Here is a 6,767-nt window from a genome sequence, read left to right on the forward strand (position 1 = left end):
TTGTTCTTCTGATGGGGTCAACTCTTCCTTCTTTACCACAAGCCATATGGCCCTTGTCTTGTGCACCTAGCAACAAGGACTAAGAAACATAGCTGCCAGTACTACTGTTTACTGCGAAATGTGTAATAAGAAATCCATCACTGATAAAAAATACCTCATATATGCATTTTGGATGACACAAAATAAAATGAATTTTAAGAACCTCACCATTACAGAAGAATGTAACCTCCATCCAGCTGGCATTTTTGTTCAAAACTTATTAAGCAGAGTGATAGAGAGGAAGAGAGGAAAAGAGAAAGAGAGAAAGAGAGAGAGAGGGAATCTGCCATCTGTTAGTAAAATAGCACCATTTCCTAAGCCCAGCCTGGATTACTAGAAGTCAGGTGACCAAATGCCCCAATCACAAGTGTCTGCTCCATGTCCCCCCCACAATGGGATTTGTTGCTCCCACTTCCTCACCTCTGCAAAGCTGTATAAGACCTGTTCTCCCAGTACAGGCCGCTGTTCTCTGTGCATGGGGAGGCAGCCTGTCTGGTTTCCCCCACCAGACAATAAACCTGCTCCCTTACTCTGGTGTTTGGTGTGTTTTAAAGTGACATTTTACCACCTGCTGTTTCACTTCCCCAAATGACCTCAATAGTTGTGGTTAGGGCAGGCTGAAGCCCAGAACCAGGAACTCCATGTGGGACTCCCATGTGGGTGGCAGGAAGCCAAGTAAAGGGACCTTCCTAGGCCCATTACCAGCGAGTTGGATTGGAAGCCAAGTAGCGGAAACTCAAAGCAGTGCCCAGATAAGAGATGCCAGCCTCACAAGCGATATCTTAACCTGCTGTGCCACAACGCTGACCCCTAGCTTGCATTTTATTACACTTTCTCACTTTGCAGCCTTTGATGAATCTGGTGGCCTTGTTGGAGGGGCCTAGGTAGGAAGCAACAGAGGGAAGTGTTCAGGTTAGAGCCAGTTAGGAACTGAGGTCCTCAGTCCAACAGGCTACAAGAAATTAAATTTTGTCAAAACTGTAAAGCTGAGAAGCCTTCCTTAGACTCTAGCTTTTAGGCAAGACCATTGCTCAGGCTAGCACACTGACTGCAGCCTTGTATGAAATCCTGCAGCAGAAGACCCAGCCAAGCCTTACCTAGAACCACGCCACAAGACACAGTGAGATCCTGAACATTGTGATGCTTCAAACAGTTAACTCTGATGATTTGTCACAAAGCAAGAGAACCAATAAAATGATCTCAAAATCAAAAGTACAAATATTCAATAGTTCCATTAAAGTGTTCTCAAATACATTATTGTAGTGTGTGAATTATCGTCTGTATATTATAATTTTTAAACATAAATTACGGAAGCTATCTCTTGGGAGAGTATTCAATTTCTCACTTTTTAAAAATTTACATGAAATGTAAAGTTAGCTAAGATCATTTGTAAATTCAAGCCAATTTGAGAATTAATATTTTGGAGTTGATGCAATCTGAAAAAAAGATGGAAACACATCTCATTTTCTAAAAGCCATTATTTTGCCACATAGTCTCAAATGCACTGAAATCAGAATATCTCCTCAAAGGTTACTTATTTTATCAATTACTCATGTGTAACATGCCATCATTTAAGTTAAGATAACACAAAGATAATGCAATAGCTGAAGAATTATTAGGAGAACATGACTTGTAAGGGGGTGGAATCCTATTGGTAAAGTTTGCGTATTTGTCCAGTGATTGATCAAGGGAGCAGCTCACATATGGCTTACAAACAAGCTTGGCTGGCCTAGGCATGCACAGTATACTCTATTTCAGAATTTGGAAGAAAAACAAAAATTGTCACTGGTAAGACTGCCACTAGCAAAAAATTAAAAAGAAAACAAAAATAACCCTTTATAAAATATAAATTATACTGTTTTCAAGATCTTTGTGGGAATTTTATTACATACAATAGGAAATGACTAGAGAAAAGAAATGATAACAAAGTAAGTTTTTTGCCAAAGTGTGTATAAAAATAAATCTAAATTTATAAGTATAATATGCATTTGTATTATAGATTACAGACTATAGATTACATTTGAAGGGATCATTTTTATTGTGCAAATGTGTTATTGAATTTAAGGAAGGTCAATCCTGAAAAACAGATAAAATAAAGGATAGTGAGAATATGTTTTTAACTTTTCTAAAACTTACTACTTTTTGTCTTCATTTGATATAAAATGTATTTTATATGAACAAGAAGCAGCACAATAGAAACAGTAAATAACATACAAATAGTCTGCATCTTTTCAAGATGGCTGCTTGCCTCAGGCAATGTTATGCTGAGAGCATTTTATACATACTAAATTAGAGCTATAGGATCTTATTCAAAATGGTATTTAGAAAAAGAACAAAAAACTATTATCTGCATAATTATTTTTAGGACAAAATAGTACTATTTTTTGATAAAAATATCTAAAAGAAGATGTGGTTTTCCAGATTTAAAAAAAAAGCACATCTATGAAAATCATTATTTTCCCATTATACCCAAATAGAATGTTTCCTACACCCACATGTTCCTATGAGAAAAGTAAGAAAAATATTCCTTGCCATGTATGGAAATTTTAATCAAGGAAATGATATTAGCTAATTTTTGTGATTAAAGGAAACTTGGATATATTTGGAGAATGGGTTTAGCAGAGACAAAACAAGTAGCAAGTCCTATATTAGGGATTTGCTGGTGAAGCTCAGGAGATAAAAAAGTCATGTTGGAATTTTTAGGGCCTTCAAGTTATCAAGGCTCAGGAGTTAGATACTGGTAGTTAAAGTATTTGTGCAATGGGAATATTATAATAAAAGCAATAATATAAATCATTTGTTTAGTTTACTACATGTCAAACATGGTGTTACAGAGCTAGCTAAACATATTTGATCTAAGTTAGCCACAGGTCAAAGTAATGAAAGCTTTTTGTCTTTTTAACTCCTTTCATATAAGAGATGTAAAAATCAAGACTATGGAAGTTTGTTGGGTCATTTTGTGCTGCTATGAGAGAGTGTCGCAGGCTGGTAATTCATAATAAATGCAAGTTTATTGCCTCACAGTCTAGAGGTTTGGAAGTCCAGGTCTACAGGTATGGGTCTTCTTGCTGCGTAATCCCAAGGTGGAAGGGCAGAGAGGACCAGAGAGAGAGAAGAGGAGAGAGAAAGAGAGCAAGCATGGAACTTCCCACAATTAGGAACCTACTCCCACAACAGTGACACTAATCTGTTCAACCTCATGGCCCAATCACCATCCCTCCACCTTCCCTTACATTGGGAGTCAATTTCCAACCACCTGGGTTCTGGTGGGGGCCACATTTAAACCACAGAATTCTGCCTTTGGCCCCACAATTCATGTCTTCCTGACACACAAAGTGCATTCATTCTATTCCAATAGCCCTAAAATCTTAATTCATTCTAGTGTCAGCCCAAAAGTCCAAAGTCCAGAGTCTCATCTAAATCACAAATGTGTGAGGCTCAAGGCATGATTCCTGCTGCAGTGCCCAAGCACTGAGTTAAACTCTGTTATCATGTTTTTCCATGTCAGGGCAGCTGTTTTTCAAGATGAGAGGATCCTTTACCAGGTGGGTTTCTGTTTGAGCAAGGGCAATTGGGATAACATGCTCTAACCTGTGTTATGTATTTCCTTTGCATTTTAAGTCTCCTCCCAGGAGTGCTTTATCATTATAATGAAGCACAGTTTTGTCAGCAGTCGAGGTGGACACTTGAGTTGGTCAAAATTAACTTCTTTTTATCTGCCCAGTGTAAGGAGGTGGACTTATCTGTCCAGCGTAAGCACTCTGGCTTCTTAATTACTAATGTTAAAGACCTATTTCTTGCCATGAGAAAGTTGCGATATGGTTAACATTGGCCACATCAAGTTGCCTTTCTAATTGCCTAACCTTTCCCACTAAGCCTGCCTCATTATGACCCCGTAGTTTGTGCACTTCATAACTGCACAATTAGCATCATGTGGGCATGACTAATTTGTACTGTCTATACCCTCTAGAGTAGTTCTTGTGGGGATTCAGAACCCTAGCTGAGCACAAAAAAATCCCCAGCTAGATTTAGCCCAGGTTCTTGCTTCCCACTTGTAGGACTATAACCAGCAGGCATAGATACAGTGAGCAGAAAAGCAGCATTTATTGAAAAACAAAGGGATGGTGCACACTGAGAAGTGAGTTCAGACAACCTCATGAGTTAGAATTGCCCCCTCCCAGACTGGAGTTATCCAGATCACAGATAAAAGATTAAAGCTGGTGCTTGGGGCAGGGTCTGATTAATGTTCTAAGGAGGCAGGCTTTAGGGTGGGGTGGCTGTGTATCATGTTCTCCCGAAGCTATCATGGTGTTTGGTGCAGGATGGAAAAGTGAAGCTTAGCTCTATGAGTGAGTGTGCTGAGTCTTCAGCCATGTTGAATTGGCAAGGAAGGTGATGGGATTTGGGATATGCACAGGGCTTGGGTCTTGGCATTCCTTAGCTCCCTGCCCCTCCCTGACTCCCACCTACTCATATCACACTGACCTGAGCCACACCCAGGCCCACTTATGCCACAGTTGGGGTACCCAGGAGCACTGTGCCGGAATATGGGAGCAGTCTTTAGGCGCTCCTGGACAGTGAGCCCTCAGGACCCAGGTCTCTCCTCTGCCACTTTTCTGATTTATTTTCTTCCATCAGGCCGTGACATTCTGGGTCTGTCATGGAGAGGCAATGCCAGTGATCTTGGACCTGACTTGCCCCATTGTCCTGATGGATGGCCCCCGGCTTCATTCTGTCCACACTAATCTCCTTATCAAAAGTCATCTGGCAACATCTTCACTTTCCTTTACTGAAAATGTTCTTTCATTCTTCACCACAGGGAAGGATGAGAATCTTTTAAATCCTTAAGGCTAGTTTCCCTTTTAATTACAAATTTCATCTTTAAATCACTGACTTCTTATATTTTACGATGTGCAGTTAAAAGAAGCCACACAGCACCAGGAATGCTTGCTGCTTGGATGTGTCTTCCACCAGAGAGGTATCCTAGTTCATTATTCTTCAATCCTGCCCTCCACAAGGCCCTCACACCCAAATGCAGTTCAGCCATACTCTGACTTTCCTAACAGGGAAGACCTTGTTCCCAGTTTCTATTGCCTTTTCCCTCATTTCCACCTGACACCCACCATAACTGTTAGTAAAATGGTACAGTTTTATCTGTGCTGCCATCTTGGGCTCTGGCCCTGTCACCATTTTGTACAATAAGCTTCATTCTAAGCCCAGCCTGGCTTACTAGGAGTCAGGTGACCAAATGGCCCAACCACAAGTGTCAGCTCCACCCCCACCCTGACGAGATTTGCCGCTCCCACTTTCTTACCTCTGCAAAGCTATGTAAGACCTGTTCTCCCAGTACAGGCTGCTCTTCTCTGTGCACGGGGAGGCAGCCTGTCGGGTTTCCCCCATCTAATAATAAACCTTTTCCCTTACTCCGGTGTTTGGTGTGTTTTGTGCTGGCCTTACATTGATGCCGAAACCCAGGGCCAGACTCTCCTGTGGATCTTGCTCTCTCATGAGAGATGTGAGCTGCTTCCAGACCCTGGATTTCTGTCAACCATAAACTCACCCCTGGACTGCCTTCCTCGCCACTGAAAGCTCTTTGATCTCCATCCACACACTTGCCCTCCAAAATTCTGAGGTAAGACAGAGAATGGGGAATTCTTTCACAGCAACCTTTACCATAAGTTGTGGTTCCACTCTGCTTTGGCTCCAAGTCCTGGTACCAGACACCACAACCTTCTATGGGCTTTATGCCTTCCATGGGCTTTCTGTCTTACAATGGGCTTCATGCCTTCCACAGGCTCTATACCTTACCACGGGCTGTATGACATTCCATGGGCTCCATGCTCCAAGCCCTTCCATGGGCTCTATGACTTACCACAGGTTCTATGCCTTCCATGGGCTCTATGACTTATCACGGGTTCTATGACCTTCCATGGGCTCTATGACTTATCACGGGTTCTATGACCTTCCATGGGCTCTATGACTTACCATGGGTTCTGTGCCCTTCCATGGGCTCTATGACTTACCACGGGTTCTATGCCCTTCCATGGGCTTTAGACCTCAGTCTCCAGTGGGTGTATGGGTGATGACCCCCACTCTGTTCCTGTACCCTCCCTGTCAGACAGCTGTGATCTTGGGGATGCCCAATATCAGCCAGTCTGACTCCATGGGTCGCCGTGAGAACTTCCTCATCCCATGTTCGTCCAACCCTCCTCTCGGTTGTCTCCTACCTCCAAATAGCTCTGAGTTAACAGCCGAAATTGCCCCTCTCTCTTCCTAAACCTTCTTCCTCCGTTCTGCCACTCCGTCTCTTTTAACCTAGCCACCTTGGCATCTGTTCTGCCCTGCACAAAGGGGCCATAAAGCCTCTTGAGAAATTTCAGAAATCCCACACCCATATATCTCTATCAACCTATGTGAAATAATGATCAAGAGTACTGGACCTTCAAACCAGCTGGCTCAGCAGGTTAATTACTATTTCCAAACCTATCTCTTTTTCCAAAATTGCCCCTTATCTATCACCTATCATTTTTCTCAGGAATCTCCAGAGGGGTGGCCATCTGCTCTAATGGATGCCCTCTCCCATTAAATCTAACATAATGGTGAACAGTAACTTGCCAAACTTATTTTGCAATTTGTTTTAAGAGGTTTCTGATGATATGGGGCCTGTATTGTGGCTTAACAGGTAAACCCGCCACTTCAGTGTTGGTATCCCATATGGGCACCGGTTC

At 42.2% G+C, this 6,767-nt stretch overlaps 1 long non-coding RNA gene across 1 annotated transcript in view; it reads right to left on the reverse strand.

The window, feature by feature from the left end:
- The window catches only part of LOC127483301 (uncharacterized), a 31,445-nt gene extending 25,561 nt beyond the window's left edge, over nucleotides 1-5,884 (reverse strand). The window contains exon 1 of the long non-coding RNA XR_007909475.2: nucleotides 5,600-5,884. This is a non-coding gene — a long non-coding RNA (uncharacterized lncRNA). The remainder of the gene's footprint in view (nucleotides 1-5,599) is intronic.
- Nucleotides 5,885-6,767: the final 883 nt, after the last annotated feature.

The sequence above is a fragment of the Oryctolagus cuniculus genome, chromosome 8 (genome assembly GCF_964237555.1).
Source record: "Oryctolagus cuniculus chromosome 8, mOryCun1.1, whole genome shotgun sequence".
NCBI classification, from domain to species: Eukaryota; Metazoa; Chordata; class Mammalia; order Lagomorpha; family Leporidae; genus Oryctolagus; species Oryctolagus cuniculus.